This window comes from Lepus europaeus, chromosome 16, assembly GCF_033115175.1.
Source record: "Lepus europaeus isolate LE1 chromosome 16, mLepTim1.pri, whole genome shotgun sequence".
NCBI lineage: Eukaryota > Metazoa > Chordata > Mammalia > Lagomorpha > Leporidae > Lepus > Lepus europaeus.
Window position 1 is genome coordinate 46,946,827 of NC_084842.1, and position 20,844 is coordinate 46,967,670.

General features: G+C 43.9%; 1 protein-coding gene across 7 annotated transcripts in view; it reads left to right on the top strand.

The window, feature by feature from the left end:
- EXTL3 (exostosin like glycosyltransferase 3) overlaps positions 1–20,844 on the top strand; it is a 138,181-nt gene that overhangs the window by 60,237 nt on the left and 57,100 nt on the right. For 2 of the 7 annotated variants that reach the window (XM_062212823.1, XM_062212827.1), the window contains exon 1: positions 10,506–10,594. The exons of 3 other annotated variants lie outside the window; for them this stretch is intronic. The gene's annotated coding sequence lies outside the window, so the exon portion shown is untranslated. Of the gene's footprint in view, positions 1–10,505; positions 10,595–10,680; positions 10,721–20,844 lie in introns of those variants that run through there. 2 more of the 7 variants (XM_062212825.1, XM_062212824.1) reach the window with 2 other exon arrangements.

Here is a 20,844-nt window from a genome sequence, read left to right on the forward strand (position 1 = left end):
TCACTTTACAGATATGTTTACTAATCTCCATAATGTGCATTTTTTTACGTGAGGATGAAATACCTGATATGCTGCCCATTACAGATGAGCTTCAGATTATTTTTGTTCAGATTTCATAGATTTGTAGAAATGTCACTTTTTCATTTATTTCCCTTTTGACCTTCAAGGTTTGAGCTGGAGAAGGTATCAGTGATGAATTTTTTCAGGAATTGACTTGAATCCTACTAGAATTGTGCGGTTACCATTTAGACTGTGAAATAATTTTAAGTAATATTAAGTAGAATAGAGAAAAACATTATTTTAAATAAAATCTTGCAAATCTTCATGAACGGCTTAAAACATACACATTTTTCTTTTGAAAATCTGGCTGGTAGAACTATTGTTTTTTTTTTTTAGGCCGGTGCCCTGGCTTAACAGGCTAATCCTCCGCCTTGCGGCGCTGGCACACCGGGTTCTAGTCCCGGTTGGGGCGCTGGATTCTATCCCGGTTGCTCCTCTTCCAGGCCAGCTCTCTGCTATGGCTCGGGAAGGCAGTGGAGGATGGCCCAAGTGCTTGGGCCCTGCACCCGCATGGGAGACCAGGAGAAGCACCTGGCTCCTGGCTTTGGATCAGCACGATGCGCTGGCCGCAGCGGCCATTGGAGGGTGAACCAACGGCAAAAAGGAAGACCTTTCTCTCTGTCTCTCTCACTATCCACTCTGCCTGTCAAAAAAAAAATTATAAAAAAAAAAAAAAGAAACTATTGTTTTTTTTTTTCTCCATATGTAAACTCCACATGTTAATAACAAGTTTTCAAATTACATAGCCTTATTACTTTTGGAAATTGCACATTCATTTGATTTTACAGCCAAACTGGTTAACTGAGAAATTAATTGATATTTTTTAAGTACCACTGTGACATTTTGCCAGTTTCTAAGGGAAACGCCTTGTTCACAGAGGGCATTTTTTAAGTGAAAGGAGTGAACAGTTGCCGTTTTTATTTATTTATTTGACAGAGAGAGACAGAGAGAAAGGTCTTCCTTCCGTTGGTTCACCCCCAAATGGCCTCTACGGCCCGCGCTGCGCCGATCCTAAGCCAGGAGCCAGGTGCTTCCTCCTGGTCTCCCATGCGGATGCAGGGGCTCAAGCACCTGGGCCATCCTCCTCTGCCTTCCCGGGCCTCAGCAGAGAGCTGGACTGGAAGAGGAGCAACCGGGACTAGAACCCGGCGCCCATATGGGATGCTGGCACCGCAGGCGGAGGATTAACCAAGTCAGCCACAGCGCCGGCCCCCTTTAAGTGAAAGGATTGAACAGTTGCCGTTTTGAATCCATGGATAACTTTTTCGATGTAAAGACAATTCTGGAGTCAGAGCTGCATACAAATGTGATGCTGGAAGTCAGCCATCAACACTCTGCCTAGTTTTACTTCTTTCCTTTGGTTATGGCTCTCATTAGGCTAAGTCCTTCAGACAGACCATGTTGTGACATGTTGTGTCTGAGTACATTTTTGTTACTCATTGGCATAATTTAGGATAAATGTTGGGTGCCTCTGTGTTTGCCTTAGGGAACATTTGTATCATTATATGAAAGTTCCAGGAGCAAGCTTAGAAAATGTTGATGGCATTTTGGTATCCACTGTTGGTCACTGCTAATTTGAATCTTAATTGGTTATTATAGATTAGGTGTCTTTTGTAGATAATGGGCTTGAATCAGGCTATGCTTCCCGAGGGGAAACTAGTGCAAAATGTATTCCAAAAGATTTATTTTTTATTTCTATGAAAGGCAGAGTTACAGAGAGAGGGAGAGGCAGAGAAAGAGACCTTCCATCTACTGGTTCACTCTCCAGATGGCAGCAATATCCAAGCCTGGGCCAGACTGAAGCCAGGAGCTAGGAGCTTCATCTGGGTCTCCAATGTGGGTGCAGGGGCCCAAACACTTGGACCATCTTCTGCCTGCTTTTTCCATGCCATTAGCAGTGAGCTGGATCAGAAGTAGACCAACCAGGACATGAAACAGTGCCCATATGGATGTGTGCATTGCAGGTGGCAGCTTTACTTGCTGCACCATGATGCTGACCCCCAAAATGTGTTCTTCACAGACATATAGCAAGGCAGAGTGAGCTATGACATGGGGTCATGGATTATATACTCTTTTGACAAAATGTGTTTGCACTTGGAACTGATTTAACTCAGTGTTCTTGCCACAAATTATCTATGAACCATCAAACCTACCTTACCTTTTGCCAGACAAAAAACAGCTACTTCTAAAAGCCGAGACTCTCCAAGGGAGCCATTTATTGGGGCAGGGAGTGCTGTCCTTGGAGCCTTAGGAGATGACCTTTTGTCTTTTTTGGCACTGATAGACCAAAGAGAAGAGTAACCTTGGAACCCCAACCTAGAAATTGTCTTCCATTGTTCTAATTATAAGCCACAAACTTGCCCAGTCATTTATATATAGAAGAGATCTTGAATAGCAGCTGTCAGCACTTTATTTTGGAATTAAAGCTTTACAGATAGAACCAGTTCTTATCTGACTTGAACTCACTGATAATTCCTGAATCATACCTTTTGAAGGTTGCTAGAGGTCACCAATGACTTGTTTGTGATTGATCTAGAAACCTTGCTGAGTGACTTGTGGGTCTGGCAGCCATCACCATGAAGGAGACCACTGGCGCCTCCCTCCCTAAGTCCCATAGGACTCAGTCCTTCTTCACGTGGATATTAAACATTTTGGAAAAAATAGGTAATCAGAGGGGACGCCAAATGGAGCATGTTGCTGAAATCTGTAAAATAAAGCTTTCTTAGTAAAAGAACATAGTCTTGTTTAGTGTAATTTGGCACATTCTTTGAATTTTACAACTCAAACTGTAATTCCCTGTGAAATAAATAAATGCTCACCAACTTGTCCATACAGCCAATCTTTTGTATCACTTCAACATCTGAATTCATTTCACAAATCAGATGCACTAGTTAAATCCATTAATGCAGCATTTAGTTCACATTGCCATGTTGGCATTGGACTCATACTGCAGATCAGACTGGTAAGATTTCAGTCTGCTTGGGTCCAAAACTTGGCATCAGCACTTATCAAGTGTATAATTTGGGCAAGTTAACATTTCTAGGCTTCAGTGTTTTCATCCATGAAATGGTCATGATCATGGTACTGGCTGTGTAATGTTGTTAAAAGGACTAAATGAGATAATATATGAAAAGTGCTTAGAGCGGTGTCTGGCACATCATAACCACTCAGTTATTTTCAGAGAAGAGTATTAACTTTAGACAGGGCATGTTTGGTTGTCAGGAACAGCATCCTTTTCATATTAGCTTACATAAGTAAGGGGCTTCTGTAGAAAGGCTACACAAGCAATCTCATGGCCACCCAATGATAGCTGGGACAGGTGGATAGCAGCATTAGAAGTCAATAGCCTCTTCCATAGCTTTGGCAGCTCATGACTAGAGCCTTGGGTGACTACTGATGTCATAAATAAGAGTGTCAATTGTTAAAACAACAACAGGAGTCTCTGTGCATGTAGGACATGCTTCCCATGTAGGACCTCTGTCCTTAATGTGTTGTACTATGAGAATTAACGGTAAAACTAATCTTCAAACAGTACTTTATACTTTGTGTGTCTGTGTGAGTGCAAACTATTAAATCTTTACTCAGTATAGAGTTGATCTTCTGTATATAAACATAATTAAAAATGAATCTTAATGAAGAACGGGATGGGAGAGGAAGTAGGAGATAGGATGGTTTGTGGGTAGGAGGATGGTTATGGGGGGGAAGAACTGCTATAATCCAAAAGTTGTACTTTTGAAATTTATATTTATTAATTAAAAGTTTTCTATTAAAAAAAAAAAGAAGTCAACAGCCACTGGAACTTCTCCCTCCATTTATCCTGGGTTTGTTTGCTTCCCTCTGTGCATTGACTGTTTTCTAAAGACCAGTTTGCTTGGCATATCTCTGTGCATACTTGGATGTCCAGAACTCTTTCCCCAAAATCTATACTCCTATAAGTTATTACATTGAGCACTTTCCCATATGTGACTCAGTTTCACAGTGTCTTTCTTCCAAGTTTCCAGGTGAGGGGGACTGCAGTCAGCTGGGACCAAGGAGATGAGGCCAGCCAGCAAATAAGGTGGCTCCTTCCAGAGGCTTCTGATGTTCAAGTTCTCTAAGAAAGTGGTATGGGGGCAGGCCCACCTCTGTCTGTTCTAGCTTTCTGCTAATGCACAGCCTGGGAGGCAACAGGTGATGACTCAAATACCATCACAGGGGAGACCTGGATGGAGTTCCTGACTCCTGGCTTTGGGCTGGCACAGCTCTGAATGCTGTGGGCATTTGGGGATGAACCACCAGATGGAAGATTTCTCTCTCTGTTGCTTTACCTTTTAAGTAAATAAAAATAAATAAAACTTCAAAAGGTGGCATAGTGGTAGGGGGTTAGGTTGATGGTAATTCGCAACTCTAGGATAATAATACTGATGATGTTGAAAGATACTTAAGGACACCCAGCTTTGAGCACCAATTACTCATTTACAATTTTTTAAAGTTTATTTATTTTAAGATTTATTTTTACCTATTTGAAAGAGTGGGAGATAGAAAGGTAGAGACAAGAAGAGAAAGAGATCTTTCATCCACTGGTTCACTCCCCAAATGCCTGCAATAGTTAAGGCTGGGCCAGGCCGAATCCAAGAGTCTGGAACTTCATCCAGGTCTCCCATGAGAATGGCAGAGCCCAAGTACTTGGGTCATCTTCCCCTGCTTTTCCAGGTGCATTAGTAGGGAACTTGATCAGAAGCAAAACAGCTGGGACTCAGACATGCACTCATATCTGATGCTGGCATTGTAGGAGGTGGCTTAACCTACTGTGTCACAACATTGGCCTCTAAAAATTTTTTATTGAAGGATGATATCCATATGGAAAAGGACTCATCTACACATATACTGAGTGTACAGCTTGATGCATGTTGACAAATAGCACACCTATATCTGCAGTGCCCAGCTCAAGAGCACCATTATTAGTTCTCAGGGAGCCCCTTTTGGTCCCTCTAGTTACAAAACACATTAAAGATGATTAATTTTACCTATTTTTATGTCAATGGAATCATACACTATATACTTTTTTGTGTCTGGCTTCTTCTGCTTGACGCTGTGAGATTCAGCAATAGTGTGCATAGTTACAGAGCATTCTATATTCTTTTTTAAAAGGTTTATTTATTTATTTGAAAGGAAGAGTTACAGAGAGGCAGAGGCAGAGCGAGAGCGAGAGCTAGTGAGCTAGAGAGAGAGAGAGAGAGAGAGAGAGAGATCTTCCATCCACTGGTTCACTCCCCAAATGGCTGCAATGATCAGAGAAGAGCCGAACTGAAGCCTGGAGCTAGGAGCTTCTTCTGGATCTTCCACGTGGATGCAGGCCCAAGGACTTGGACCATCTTCCGCCATCTTTCACTGTTTTCCCAAGCCATAGCAGAGAGCTGGATCAGAAGTGGAGCAGCTGGGACTTGAACCAGCGGCCATATGGCTGCAGCTTTACCTGCTTTGCCACAGTGCGGACCTCAAGTTATAGAGCATTCCAACTCATTGCTGTGAAGTATTCTGTTATGAGAGCACACCATACCTTGTTTCTCTGGTCTACCACTGAAGGACATTTGGGTAGTTTTCTATTTTTGTCCATTCCTAATGGTGCTGTTGTGAAACTTTGTTGAGCATATACCCATTACTGCCGACTATTTTTACTACCAAAGGCTTATTATAAAAGGTGAGGTGAATTATCTTCCATCACATGTAACTGAATTGATGGTCTCTTATGGATGAGTGAGTGTTGTTTGACTTTTTATCTGGTGACTTCTTTTTATGTGGTGACTTTCATGGTGTGAGGGCAGAGCACATTTTAAACATTTTGCAAACGTAAAAGAACTCCCTATGTTTTGATAGGTGCTCAACTATTTGCTGATCAAATGAATGAATAACTGGCATGTGTTCCTCTTATGTGAACAAGCCTGCTGACTTACTGCTTAGCCAAAGTTGGTTGATTAAGAGATTCATCATGACCCAGGATAGGCCAATTTTTTTTTTTTTTAAGACAGAGTTACAGGGGCTGGCGCTGCGGTGCAGCGGGTTAAAGCCCTAGCCTGAAGCGCCAGCATCCCATATGGGTGCCAGTTCGAGACCCAGCTGCTCTACCTCCTATCCAGCTCTCTGCTATGGCCTGGGATAGCAGTAGAAGATGGCCCTAGTCCTTGGGCTCCTGCACCACATGGGAGACCTAGAAGAAACTCCTGGCTCCTGGCTTCGGATCGGCGCAGCTCTGGCCGTTGAGGCCATCTGGGGAGTGAACCAGCGGATAGAAGATTTCTCTCTGTCTCTACTTCTTACTGTAACTCTGTCTTTCAAATATATAAAGTAAATCTTCCAAAAAAAAAAAAAAAAAAAAAGACAGAGTTACAGAGATGTAGAGCCAGAGAGAGAGAGAAAGAGAAAGAAGTCTTCCATTCCACTGGTTCACTCCCCAAATGATCGCAACGGCCAGAATTGATCCGAAGCTTCCTCCAGGTCTCCCATGCGGGTACAGGGGCCCAAGGACTTGGGCCATCTTCCACTGCTTTCCCAGGCCACAGCAGAGAGCTGGATCAGAAGAAGAGCAGCCAGGACTCGAACCGGTGCCCATATGGGATGCCAGTACTGCAGGCTGGGGCTTTAACCTGCTGCGGCACAGCGCTGGCCCCTAGGCCAATTATTAGTCCTCTTAGAATTTGGAGCCTCAAGGAGACTGGATATTGTTGATGGTGGGTCCCTATGATTGTGCTCTTAGAAAATCCACAGGCTCTTGCTGTTGGGTCCTGCAGGCATAATGGATCCTGCTCTTCTCTCATTCCTTGATGCAGCCAGAAGAGCTCCAAGTATGACTTAAACAATGCAAAATGATTTTGGATTAAGTTCCCAAATACAAAGAAGAGAAAAGAAATGTTGTACAATGTCAAAATAAGGCAAGCTCAGTGAAGACCAGTTTCGTTGGGCATACTTTTCCCTTGGCTTCTGTTTTGAGACCTACTGTGGATATTTTCGAAGGCAGAAATTATGCTATTAAGACAGCAGTCCAAGAGAGGAGTGATGGATCCTGAACCAGAGAAGTAGGTGTGAGATTGCAAAGGATGGATGGTGCAGTTCCTACAGGGAAAGGCTTTAAAGTCTTAGAAATGGAATCTGGGGGCTAAAGAGAGAAGTCAAAGATGTTGTCACATTTTGTGTTTCTTTGTTAGGAAAGATAATGGTAACATTATTTTAAATAAGGACACTCAAGGACAGCAAAGACGGAAGGAATCAAGATGAGTTCAAGGTATTAAGTTTAAGGACCTGATGAGACAACCAGATTATTTTGGTCGAGAATAAGGGCTTAAGAGGAAGATGTGGATTCCACCTGTGATTTGTAGTACTCTGTGGAAGTGGGCACCTTATTTATTTAGCCTTTTGCAGTCTCAGTTCCATCTACATGTTGATACCTCCTAGTCAGGATGAAAATGCCGCAGTACATATAAAGGGTTTCACTTATTGCCTGGTAATTAAGTATTCATAAAATATGTATTAATAGGATGATGATGATTCGTGTCTAGAGGGTCACTGGAAAATGGGGACTGGAGTGCTGTGCAAAGGATCTGCATACAGATGGAGATGATACAAGAGGGTGTGGAGAGGTAAAAGGGAGTAGTTCAAGTCAGCATGTTGGCAAGCCATACCTTTTAGGGAAATGAGACAGAATGGGAGCTTGAGGAGGATCCTGAGATAGAACTATTTGTGAGGAAGGAGGAGCTGGAAGTTACAGGCTCGCAAGATCCAAAGGAGGGGAGTGTGGACTCAGCAGGGCCAAGATTCTAGCAGAGTCGTCGGTACACCAGATTTAAAGCTTGGTTATCATTAAAATCAAATACATCAGTGTCAGAGGCAGCAATGTGTTAAGTCACTCACATGTATAAGAAGCCCAATTCCTCTGGGTAGCAGGCATCTGCATGTCCACTCTTGCCAGTATAGGATGAACCAACACTTGAAAATTCTTTGCTGTCTTCTCTTGTGTCTCCTCCCACACTGCCAGGATGCTGCCTGCTGCTGCCACCCACCTCCGGAGGACAGCCATGCAGATGAAATGTAGGGGAGAAAAAAAAAGACAAATAATGATGCATAGCAACAGTTTGCACATTTTTGTGGAAAGTTTGTGGGTTTCAAGCTTTGCTTTCCCTCAACATAATTGGCAAAATTGGTTTTTGTGTATGTATGATGGTGCTAGGAGTTTGAAAGTGTGTGTTATCTTATAGTGATAAGGGAAAAGGAGAAGAGGGAGGAGGCTTGAGGGGAGACTAAAAAGAAGTCAGGAGTGGCAGGTATTGTGCGGTGGGTTAAGCCTCTACTTGGGACCCCTGTATCCCATATTGAAGTTCCAGTCTGAGGCCTGGATACTGTGCTTCAGAGCCAGCTTCCTGGTGGGGGTGGGGAACATCTGGCCCTTGGACTGTATAAGGCCTGCAGAATCATTTGGTCTAGCCCTGCCAAGGTAACCGCAGGCGGGACTTGACATTCAGTAAACCTGTAGCAGGCTAATTTGTAAGTTGATGATTTTGTATGGCCACAAATGATGTTATAAATATCCAAATGGCCCTTGGCAAAAAAAAAAAAATTCCCCACTCCTACATCCTGGGAGGCAGCAGATGGTGGCTCAAGTGCTTGGGTCCCTGCCACCAGAGTGAGAGACCTGGATGGAGTTCCTGGCTTCCTCCTGGCCCAGCCCTGGCTGCCATGGCTATTTGGGGAGTAAACCAGTGGATGGAAGATGTCTCTCTGCCTTTCAAGTAGATGAAAATAAACATTAAAAATAAAATGTTAAAACACAAAAGGAAAAAGAGGGGCAGAATGAGGAGGTGCAAGTTTGGCAACGGACAGATGAAGGATGTGCTCTAGAAAACAGGTTGCTAGGACTTTTTAATAAGATTTATTCGAAAGGCAGAGTGACAGAGTCAGAATCTTCCATTTTCTCATTCACTCCTCAGAAGGCTACAACTGCCTGGGCCAGGTGAAAGCCAGGTGTCTGGAACTCCATCCAGGTCTCCTACGTGGGTACAGGCACCCAAGCACTTGGGCCATCCTCCGCTGTTTTCCCAGGCTCCTTAGCAGGAAGCTGGTTGGGAAGTGGAGTAGAGGGAGGCTGGAACCAATGCTCTTATATGGAATGGGCCACAGTGATGCCTCCCCCAACCCTTTTGTTTTGTTTTGTAAATGGAATCCTTAGCCCAAATTCTCCCCTGTGGGAATCAGTCTTCATTTGGGCAGCCTCTTAGTGACAGCACTGGGCTTGGACTCCACCTGGAAGGGTGAGTAGGTGGGTGGGCAACTGTGAGCTCTGTCTCCAGGGTGCAGTTCTTCTGAAAGTAGCAGGCCACCCAAGCACAGGGAAGGCAGCCAGGCCCACCCTTTTTTCTCCTGGCCTAGTGTGTTTGGAGTTCCCTGGAGTAGCAGCCTATTTCTTTGGGGATTATAACATTAAGCAAATTGTATAAAGTATAGTTGAAGCAAATTTCAGTTTATACTGCAGTTTCATATTTTAAACGGTGATTTTTAATGCATTCCCGAATTAACAACAGGTGTCCATTTTGGGATTGGGCTATCTCCTCCTCCACCTTACTTCCCCTGCGGCCCCCAGTCACTTGTATCAGTTATCCAAAAGGTCTTGGCCTGATTTCCAGGTGTGAACAGCAACTGTCAAGGGCCCTTAGACTGCAGAATATGCATGTGCATATTCACAGAGGTAGGCTCTTAACTATTTGAAACGGCATTTAAACTTCTTCAGTATTTAAAACGAAGTTGTTGCAGTGGATCACCCTCCACACACAACTGGGTCACCCTGTGGGTTTTGCAAGGTCCCAGGCTTTTTTCTTAAGCATCCCTGCCGCCTGGTCTAGTCTAGTCTTTGTTGTTAAACAAAGTGTTTCAAAACTGCAGGCCACGGCTGGGCATGGGTCACCTTATTTAGGAAGGCCTTTCCTCCAGGACGGGTTTATTTTTAGACTTGAGAGGCTTGAATTTCAGGAGCCCTGCTCTTAGCGGTCAGCGGCGGGGGGCGGCCCTGGAGTCGGAGCGGGCTCCAGACCTGCTGGGAGCCCTCTCCTCGCGCTGCACGGGTGGGTTTTCCTGAAAAGGCGCGGTGGCACCGATGGGATGCGGCTTGCAGGCTCTGTCGGCTGCGAGCGCGTCCCGCCTCCGTTCCTGTCTGCGCGCGCCCCGCGTTTCCCACAACCCCTGGCGGTCGGCCCGGCGCCCCCGACACCAGGAGCCCGGCCCGGCGTCCGAACGGCCGGCCCTGGGCGCCGACAGGAAAGTAGTGAGTGCGCTCGCTCGCCTGGCCCCGCCCGCGAGCGCCGGGTTCGGCTATTTCCGGCGCGGCGCCCTTCGGCAAGTTCCGCAGTCGCCTGTCGGAAATGGCTGCTGGCCGGCAGGGGGAGCGAAGGATCCAGCAGATCCGGCGCGGCCTGGAAGGCGCGCGGCCAGCGGCCAGAGCAGCTTCTGGGAATTCCAGTTTCGCTCAGGCGGCGGCGGAGGCTGCGGCAGGTCGTCCCTGAACTGCAAGCCGGTAGGACTGCTGGCGCCGCGGGAGCTCGGGGAGCGGGGCCACCCGCCGCGGGGCTCGTGGGAGGCGACCCGGGGCTGGCTTCGAGAGCTGGGAACGCGGCGGCAGGACCAGGTCTGGCTGTGCCGGGTGAGGCTGCTGCCCGGGCGGCGGGAGGCGTGCAGCCGCGGAGCGGAGTAGGCCTGCCCAGCGAATCGGGAGCTTGGGCGGAGGACCACGAGGCCCTTACCTCGGGCAAGCAGGGCTAACGGGTCTCCGTGGGGCTGGAAGCACCTCCTTCCCACCCCCACACGCCCCTTCTAGCACCAGTTTTGGCGCCTGTGGACCCATCTCCACCCCTTTATGTGGACCCTTGGCTTCAGCTGTCCAGCCTCTCCTCCCTGAAACCCTCCACCCTTCTTCGTCCGCGGTGTTTGTGCAGCTGCTCGCGGGGAGCATCTTCTGTCGCAGGCCAGCCCGGGACTGCCCCACCCCCCCACGCCCCCAGTGAACACACTCGCGCAGCTGCCCCACGCCGCCTCCACACAGTCTTCCGGCCGCTGCCGCCCTTTCTGTGACTCTGTTTGCTGGCCTCGCCTCTTTAACGATGAGCCCACGATCAGAATAGCCACTTCCTGTCCAAGAGTCCAGGTGCTGCCGCTCTCTGTGTCCGGGGCTCTGGGGCACAGGCCTAGCGCTGCGTGGGTAGGAGCAGGGCTGCGGAGTGCCTGTCTGCAGCACCGAGGATTTAGCCCTGCTCCCTGCACCCCGGGTCAGCCTCGGGCCGGAGCCCTTGGGCTGCAGATGGGGTGCTGCGTTCTTTCCTCCCCACAGTGAGCCGGGGCTCAGCTCCTCTTTGCTAATCTTTGACTCTCAAGAGACTTAGATCTGCTGGATTTCTCTCCCCCGACCTGTACTGTTTTTCTTCCCTTTTCATAATTTCCACGAGCTTCAAGTCCTCGTGGTTCGACTCCTTTGGTAGAGGAGGATATGCAGAACCCCGTATGTCTGTGTCCTCCTCCTCCTCCCCCCATATATGATTTTTACTTAAGAGGGGTCTTTAGCATTTCTTCTACTCTGTCAATATGGGTATCTCCCCTTTTGAAGGCGAGGCTCCCCGTGTTTTCTTTAGTGTTTAAAAGCCTTTGTGTGTTGCAATCATGCAGACTGCAGGCTTTTTGTAATTTGCTCAACAGCCTGTCGCGCTCCTGCACTGACTATAACTTAGGTCCAGAGTGCCTGCTGCGGTAACTTGTGGGGCCGAGAGAGTCTTGAGTGAAGCCAAGCATTCCTGGCAAGTTATTTAGCTGGGGGACTTTAAAACATTTCATGATGAAAGAAAAGCTGTTTTCTTAAACTCTTTCTTGGTGTGGAAAAAATACTTCTTTCCCACGTGGGCATTCCTTGACCTTCTACCTGTGGAGAGGGAGCCTCTGGACTAGAGAGTGCAGGGTGCAGAAAACTTGAACCGTGTTTAATAGCCAAACACGTGAGGGCTGTGCATGCTACAAGAAGCTTGACAAACGTGTCTTCACTCCATTTCTCACTTTTCTAGAGGAAAAATTGTTATTAAATATTTGAAGAGAAGGGCCACATAAGTAGTTGGAGTGTCTTCGTGATTTGGCATCTTGGTTTTTAACCTATGAGTGAAAAGGCTTGAACTTGGAAAGGTACAAGAGATGGTTTGAAGCCATCAGAATAATGTCAGTAGTCAGATAAGGATGTACTCTTTCCCCCAGGGCACTAGACTGGCTGTAGGGTGACAAATCATTGGAGGGGTGCAGGAGTGAGGTGGAGAGCAGTATGTGGCAGGGTCACTGTCTGAACTGAACCTAGTAACTCATTTTCTGGAGAATGGTTGGCGGGTCAGGTAGTAGGAGAAAAGTGAAGAATGCACCAGATCTCTCATTGGAGGTTTGTGCCTTAGCATGCAGTTACTCTGGGCAAAGGTAAGGAATAGGAACCAGGGCCCTTTCATAAAGTCCTAAAACTGCCCACTAATTTCTGGTGGCACAGAAAACTTCTGTTAACACATCTCTTTCCCTTTTATTTTGTTTCCTCTTAATTTCTTTTAGAACTGCTAATCCAGGAGGCAAGACATTTTTTTTCACGAATTTGTAGGGTCCATGAAAACAGGGAAACCCAGGCAGGTGGAGTAGGAGAACTCAAGAGCTATAGAGCTGGGCCCACCTGTATCTAAGCTTGATGATTCTCCCTGAACCAGTCACACACTCCTTTTGCATTTTCAGCCTTTCTGCTGTCTTGGGTGATGTTACCAGGTGGAAGAGAAGCAGTCTTGAAAGTAGAAGAGGAATGTGGAGATTCATTTAGTATCGTAGCTCTCCTACACATAGACCAGAAACAGTGTGGGATATAGTTGACAAGAACCACAATGAACCATTAAAATCTTGGGGATGGAGCCACAGGAAGATGCACTATAGAGTCTGGTAGAAAGCAGCATATGTATAACTGACAAAACCTAAAATACAATAGTTACGCATCCATATGATCCATAACCAAACCAACGAGGCTGTGTTCCAGTGAAACTTTATTTAAAAACCAGGCAGCTGGCTGTGTTTGCCAGTGCCTGCACTGGAGTATCACCACTAACACACATGCCATTACTTTTGTATATTCTTCCAATTTACTTGTCTGATATCTTTTAGACTAGTTAATGATATTAATGATTAACATCCTGAATGTTTGTTTTATTGACTGTTTTCTCTGTTATCCTATGCTCTTCGAGTGTCATTTTAACCCTTTTCTCCAATTTCTATTTAAATTTTTTTTTCAACAAAGTTTTGACATTCTGAGGGAGGAATAATTTAGGTTGGGAATATGCTCTTAATATGTATTATAAGAGAGAGAAGACATGAACATGATGGTAGATTGCATCAAAGTCTTGAATAACTATTTAAGTTCCTTACTATCATGTGATACTTTCATGTGTTTTTTCCTTAGATTCTGATCTTTAAAGTCACTGAGCTATAGGAAGCTAAATGTTACACTATTCCTTTTCTTGAAGGGAAAGGTAGATAGGAGAGAAAACTGAGGCTTGGGGACGTTTAATTATTTGAACATCTTGAATTGGTCAATGATATTTCCTGATTTGTCCCCTGGGAACTAAGTTCTTACTTGACATGACCCTCCCTAAGCGCTCATTCCAGTTTGTAGAGTAGGTTCCAGGGGGTTTTCTTTAGAATGAGCTGTGTTTTGCCTCCCTATAGGTGTTGCCTGTTAAGGCCACATAGAAAAACTAACTCCCCAGGGCAGTTTTTCCAGATGTTTGAAGATAGCCCTCATGATCCCCTGTGACATAAGTTGCAGACTGGTGTACGTAGATGAATAAGGCCTGCCCAACTCACGTAGAAACTTAAATTGGAAGCCAACTTTTAGAAATGGGGAGATTTCACATGAAAATCTCTATTTCTGTCTTCTCTAGAGAAAAAAGTTTAGGATTTGGTGCTGCAGTGTTCACATTTCTGATGCCAGTAATCACCATTAAATGCTCAAGAAAGGCTTCATTTTGCCAACTCCCTCCCTGCTGTAGAGATTGCAGTCCTTTCCCAGGTGGTCTGTTCTGTGAGCTAAATGTGTCCAGTTTCCTTCAGCTCTTTACTTGCCAATTTGAAACCCCCTCATCAACTTCTTAGTCTTCTTTCTTCCTTTTAGTTTGTTAATGGCTCAGTGCAGCATTCACCATGGAATACTGTGTTGATTCAAGATAGAGCAAACTTCCTTCTTTAATTTTTGACCCCTACTTTGTTTTAAAAAACACACAATAAATTTAAAAACAAGGTGTTTCTTTCTAAGCAGTCACATACTTTTGACGCATTGAAATCAGTCAGCTGAAATCACAATTTAGTGTGCATGTATACTCCTATTAAACTAAGTCATTTCCATGTAGTTTTGCAGTCTAAGTCCTGAACTTATTACATTTCATCTGCTTAGATATTCCAGACTGCTAAACATTTTTTTATATTCTGAATTTTCTTCCAGTCTTGCTTTGTTCCTCCCAGCATGGCTCCCCTTATTTTTGAAGCAGAGCTGTAAAATATTAAAGCACTGTGGCTTAGAATCTAGAGGACAGTTGATATGGCCCCAAACCATTATTAATAAATTCAGTGGGAAATTAAAGGGGACCTTGAAGGAAAGTGTTGTGCTTGAAATCTTGGAGGTGAAATAAGAGGAGGTCTGTAGACTAGCCTTGCTGCCTTGAGTTGATACATTGGTGAAGTAGTTCCCCTAGTAAAACAAGTATGTATGTGCTTTCTGAGTGCAAGGCTCTTGTAAGTCTACGTTCTAGAATTTAAAAGGATCTTCGAGGTCATATAATCTAATCCTTTAATTTATGAGTTAAAAAAGGATGAGTTTATGAATCAGAAACAAGGAATTGTGAAGATAGGGGCTCTGATGAGTCAGAAAGATGGTGATGATAAAGGGACTGCAAAACTTGAGTCTGCAGTTGAATTCACCCATGAAGGTTGAAGTAAGGTGCCTGAGTCATGAGCCGGTTTATGTGTGGCTTAGCAGGCTTTTGCTTCAGTTTCTCCGTCTCACGTAGGGAGGCCAGGGCACCAATGAGATCAGTTGTGTGTTTCCACAGCATAAAATAATAATCACGTTTTCTTGAGAAACAGTAGCCTTAGATCACTTTATACCCTAGGCACTTGCTTGCAGATCAGGTTGACTGGGAAAATATGTTAGCAAAATCCATCTGAAGGCCTTATTTAAAAAAACGTTTTTATACCTCTCTTCCCCTTATGAAAATAATGCACATTCGTTTTTAGGCGAGAGGGAGAGAAAAACAGGAAGAACACAGAAATTACCAAAAATAGGAAGAATGCAGAAAGGTCCCCTGTGCTATTTTTGCTTCTGTTTGTTTTTCTATTCGAAAATCAATACATACTCATTTTAAACATTTTATTTCCTCCTGGATATATAGTTTTGAATTCTATTGTGAACCTTTTCTGTTTTATTAAAACAGTTGGAAAGTGTACTGGCAGCATAATGGTCATATTTGTGACGTAGGTTTATTATACTTTAACCTTGCTCCCAGTCTTGGACATTTAGTTTGCATTTTATATATATTATAAAGAAAGCTGAGGTGAATACATCTTTATGCAAATCTTTGTTCACCTAGAATACATTCCTGGAAAGTGAAATCCCTGACTCAAAGATATGAACATTTTAGACTTTAGTTATAAATGGCCAATTCCTTGCCACTTTAATCTTCCTACTAACACAACACAAGGATACGTGTCACACTGTGGCTGCCTGCAGAGTTCAACAGTGGACCCTATTTCATGAACTTTAACGTTTTGTCTGAACATCGTTGAAGTTAAATTTTTTTTAATTCATGATTCTTTGATGTCTTTGAACAGCCCTTGTCTTGACTGTTGAGGAAGTTTTTTTTCCATACTATTTATTGAACCATGTATTTGGTGTAGGGTTAATCTTATGTGTATAAAGTTAATTGAAAATAGATCTTAGAAAAAAAATTATAAGAATGGGAATATGAGAGGGAGGAGGAAGAACGGTGAGAGGGAGGGTAGGGTAGAAAGAATCCCTATGTTCCTAAATTTGTATTTATGAGATGCATGAAGTTTGTGTACTCTAAATAAAAGGTTTCTGGGAAAAAAAGACAAAACTTAGATTTAAAAACAAAAAAATAATAATTTCTGGAGGTGGAATTGCAGGGTCAGAGGCACATGATTTCAGTATTTTCACATTGTATTCCCTAAAGGTGTGCCAGTTTTCTCTCCACTACAGAGTGTGAGAATGTTTACCCGGATCTTGGCTAGCACCAGATACTGCAGTTTTACAACTCTTTGCTGATTTATAGGTGGAAAATGTTACTGTGTCCTGTTGGAAATGTACATTTCTTTGATTGCTACGGTTAAACATTTCAACACATTTTTCATTTGGACCTCTGTTTTTTGTGTAGCTTCCTGTTTATATTATGTGGGATCACTGTTGCAGTGCCTTTACTTATAACTACCAATGTTGGAAATGCTTCTCATAGTCTTAGTCAAACCTAAGCTTTTCTTTTTATATATATGGAATCCTCGTATTCTTTTGTAGTCAGATCTTTTGTACTCCTCTTTCATGGTTTTCACTTTTGCTTAGATTCCTAGCAAAGTGGTTGTACTTTGAGATGAAATTATATGTATTTTCCTTTTCTTTTTCTGGTTCATTTATTAGAGCTAGCTCTTAGATCCATCTGGAATCTACTTTTTGGATTTGATGTATCATGCAGGAAACTGATTTACTAATTTTTTTCCAAATGGGTAATTGTTACATTATTTATTGAAAGATCTAGCTTAGTGTACCTTCACGTGACTATGACAAGATAATATTTTTTCATAATTACTAAAGTAATATGTGCTTTTTGTAAAATGACTTAAGACAAAATGTGGCATAAGCAAACATCTGACAAGCAAGAGGCATTGTACAGGGCTCTAGGTAATGGGTACCTATGTGTGTGTGTGGGCTCCAGCCTGCTTGCTGGGTTGCCTTGAGCAAGTTGCCTAACCTTCTTGATTTGTCACTGCATCTGTAAAGTAGAAATAACGATCCCTACCCATGTGGTTGATGAAACGAGAGAATATGTGTGAAGTTAGTTACCTGGACGGAGTACTGTGCCTGGCACATTGTAAATATAAACTAATAGTAGTTATGAAAAACTCTCCCTCCCCATCTTCCCCGGGGTGTGTGATAGAGTTGTGGGCCTGCTACTTGAATTATATTGCTGGGTGTCTTTCTTAGTTGTCTGCAATTCCATTGATTCAGATGCCTTCTCCTTTTGGAAGTTAGAGTTGTATGCTCTGCATTAAAATAACCTGGGCACTTTAGGAAGCCAAGGACTTTGGCCATTCTCTGCTGCCTTCCTAGATGCATTAACAGGGAGTTGGAGTGTAAGTAGAGCACCTGGGTCTCGAACTGGCTCCCAAATGGGATGCTGGCATTGCAGGTGGAGGCTTTACCTGCTACGCCACAATGCTAGTGGTCCCAGAAGTTAGAATTTTAGCAACGGTGATATGTATAGGTGAGGTTTAGTGCTTGTTAATGTATTTCCTGATTTCATGGGCTGGGTACTTTGCTGTGCAGGCTGTTTGTCCTTGCCTGTGCTACTAAGGAAATCAGGAAATGATGTTCTTCAAGGTTCGTATTTAAAAACGAAACATCTGAACTACAGCTTTCAACCACCTTACCAAAAAGATTTCTTGTACAGAGCTATCTGCCTCATTTGCGGCTTGTGGCAATGGCAATAACAACAGTGTACAAACAGTTCTGTAGAACCTGCACCTGGGTTGTAAAGGAATTCAGCTTGTTTGATGGGCCAATTTAAAAAAGATTTATTTTTAAAAATAATTTATTTTTTGAAAGGCGGTAAGACAGAGAGGGAGAGAAACAGGCACTCAGGCAGAGATCTCCTATCTGCTGTTTTACTCCCCAAATGCCCACAACAGCCAGGGCTGGGCCAGCCTGAAGCTGGAAATGAGGAACTCAAATCCTGTGGGTAGCAGGAACCCAACTACTTGAGGCATCATGGGCTGTCTCCCAGGGTGCGCATTCGTAAGAAGCTGGAATCAGAGTGGAGCCAGGACTCGGGTTCAGGCATCTTAACCAGCATCTTGATCATTAGACCAAATGCCTGTCTACCCCTAAATTTTTTTATTTATCCATTTGAGAGGTAGAGAGGTGGGATGAGCCAACTTTGACTTAAATGGAAAAAATAAAATAGTATTACATACCCAGATATACAGATAGGTCATAGGTACACTGACACAAATGTTTTGCTCTGAGTATATTGTTTATTAGCAGATAAGTACTTTAATGTGAATATTGTGTTGAGACCTTAGGTTCTGGAATAGCATTACCATGTGTTTCAATTATAATGAATCATCATTTGCTGTTTCAGTGGAGCAGTATCATGGAGAACATAAAACTAGCATGTTGTGTGTGTATGCATGCACATTATATTACTATATTCCTTGAATTAATGTCACAGTTTAACACAGTGGTTAAGACAGTAAGAGTACGGGTCTTCAAGTCAGTTGCTTTGGTTTGAATTTAACTTTTATCATTTAAAATGGATGATCTTGGGAAAATTACCTAACCTCTGTGCTTTGGTTTCCTCATGTATAAGACTAGAACAGTAGTATCTCATAGGATTATTGTGAGGATTAAGTTAGTATTTTGGGGGATGAACATTTGGCTCACTGGTTAGGATGTCCTCATTCCATATCAGGGTTGTTGCAGTTTGAGTCCTTGCTGTACTTGCGCAAGTAGCTGGGCCCCTGCCACCCACGTGGGAGACACAGATGGAGTTCCAGGCTCCTGGCTTCCACGTGCTCAGGCCTGGCTGTTGCAGGCATTTGAGGGATGAACCAGTGGATGAGAACTCGTGTGTGTGTGTGTCTGTCTGTCTGTCTTGCTTGCTCTTTCAAGTTAAAATATGTTGAGGATTATAGTAGATTCAGGTTGGCTCACACCAAGCAGTTAGTGAATGTTAGTTATTATTGTAATCATTGAAAATATTAAAGTCTGTGAAGGTTTCAGTGGGGGAACATCTGGAAACCGTCTAGTGTGTTTCTTGCCCCATTCTCCCTTCACTCTTTGTATCTTTCAGAGGTAGTGAGTAATATCAGCTGGAATGGATCTAGCTACTCCTTTTCTTCCCTCCCTTCTGCTTTTCCCATTTCTTATATAGAAAATTATACAATTTGGGGCTGGTGTTGTGGTGTAACGGGTAAAGCTGCTATCTGTGGCACCTGCATCCCACATGGGTGCCGGTTTGAGTACCAGTTGCTCCAGTTCCGATCCAGCTCCCTGCTAATGCATCTGGGACAGCAGTGGAGGATGGCCCAAGTACTTGGTCCCCTGCACCCATGTGGGAGACCTGGAAGAGGCTGGCTCCTGACTTCGGATTGGCTCAGCTCCTGCTGATGCAGCTGTTTGGGGAGTGAACTAGTGGGTGGAAGATCTCTACCTCTGTCTCTCTGTCTCTTCCCCTCTGTAACTCTGCCTTTCAAATAAATAAATAAATCTTTAAATAAAATTATACAATTTTATTGCAAGATACCAAGAGAACCTAAGTAGAGAAATATCCTAAATCCATGATAAGAATTTTCAGTATCAGAGTTTAAAGTTGTTGTTTTTTTTTTTTTAGAGAGATTTATTTGTTTATTTATTTATTTATTTATTTATTTAAAAGTCGATTGCAGAGAGAGATGTTCCTTCTGAGATCTCCAGATGGCTGCAACGACTAGGGCTGGGCCAGGCTAAAGCCAGGAATATTTGGCTGGGGTGGGGTGGGGTGGGGGAATGAGAGATACAGAAAGAGAGGGGAGTGGGAAAGAAAGCCAGTGCGCTCCAATCCTTTGATTTGCTTCTCAAATGGCCACAATGGCCTGGGCTGAAGCTGGGAGCTGGGAACACAATTTGGGTCTCCCATGAGGATGGCAAGGACCCAGCTACTTTAGCTATCATTGCGCTTCCCAGGGTGCAGATTAGCAGGAAGCTGGAATCAGGAGCTGGAACTGGAATCCATGTATTCCAGTGTGGGATGTGAGCAGCTTAGATACCAGGCTAAATACCAGGTTTCCTTGTGAGCTTTTGCATTGAGTTTAGCTTTACAGAAACACAGCTTGTCAGGCCTCAAGTGAGCGGCCAGCAGAGTAGGGATTCTTCAGTTAGCAAAAATTCTTGATGAGGGGAAGATGAAAAAGTAGGACATTGTCTGTGATCTGAATGATGGTCTCTGAGTGCAACTATTTGGAATCTTTGCTGAGAGAAGACACTGTCTTAACCTGCTTACTCATAGACAAAGTGTTTTTGCTCCCATTGGAAAATTAAGGTATTAATATCTTTCCTGTTAGAAAAGGGATATTGGAGGGATGTGAAGAGGAAAAGTAAGTTTGAGAATCATCCTCACAAATTAATATGATAATAAGATATGGAGTGTGGGTAAGAATAACAGAACACTCTGATAGGAGAAATAATGGGAGCTATAAGTAAATGGAGACAATCTTTATGCTTCTGGATGAAATCAACTATTAAAGTTAAAATAACACTTCTGGGGCCTATGTTTTGGCACAGCTAGTTGAGCTGCCTGCATTGCTGACATCTCATATCAGACCACTAGTTTGAGTCCCAGTGTTCTGCTTCTGATCCAGCTCCCTGCTAATGTGCCTGAGAAGGCAGTGAAAGATGGCCTGAGTACTTGGGCCCTGCCACTCATGTGGGAGACCTGGATGGAGTTCCAGACT